Source organism: Gavialis gangeticus, unplaced genomic scaffold, assembly GCF_001723915.1.
Source record: "Gavialis gangeticus isolate Ggan-Ray unplaced genomic scaffold, GavGan_comp1, whole genome shotgun sequence".
Taxonomy (NCBI): Eukaryota; Metazoa; Chordata; order Crocodylia; family Gavialidae; genus Gavialis; species Gavialis gangeticus.
In genome coordinates, this window is record NW_017728992.1 from 209,554,408 (window position 1) to 209,555,088 (window position 681).

General features: G+C 51.1%; 1 protein-coding gene across 2 annotated transcripts in view; it reads right to left on the bottom strand.

The window, feature by feature from the left end:
• The window catches only part of PUF60 (poly(U) binding splicing factor 60), a 33,809-nt gene that overhangs the window by 2,238 nt on the left and 30,890 nt on the right, over nucleotides 1–681 (bottom strand). The window lies entirely within an intron of this gene.

Genomic DNA, 681 nt, shown 5'->3' on the forward strand with positions numbered 1-681 from the left:
CTCCTGTCCTCGGGTATGGATGCTTTACCCCAGAGTTTGGTATTATCAGCAAACTTGGCCAGTCCGCTCCTGACTCCAATCTCCACATCATTGATGAAGATGTTGAACAGTATGGGTCCAAAGACAGAGCCTTGGGGGACCCCCACCGGTCACAGGGCACCACAACTATTGACTTCCATCAACCACCACCCTCTAGGTCCGACCACAGAGCCAATTCCCCAGCAAGTGGATTGTGGTGGACCCAAGGCCACAGTTGGCCAGTTTCGCCAAGAGGTGATCATGGGATACCAGATCAAAGGCTTTTTTGAGGTCAAGATACATGACATCAATCTCCTCTCCCTTGTCCAGGTGATAGGTCACCTGGTTGTAAAAAGAAATAAGATTGGTCAAGCAAGACCTACCCGCAACGAACCCATTCTGGCTATCCCTCAGGATGTTGCTGTCAGCCAGTCCGTTAAGAATGGCCTCTTTAACAAACTTTTCTAAGACCTTCCCCGGGATAGAGGTCAGGCTGATGGGCCTGTAGTTTGCTGGATCCACTTTTCTCCCTTTCTTGAAGATAGGCACCACATTGGCCTTCTTCCAGTCTCAAGGCACTACACCAGAGTGCCAGGAGTTTTCAAAGATCCATGCCAGAGGCTGGGCTATGATGCTCGCCAGCTCCTTGAGTACCCTGGGCCG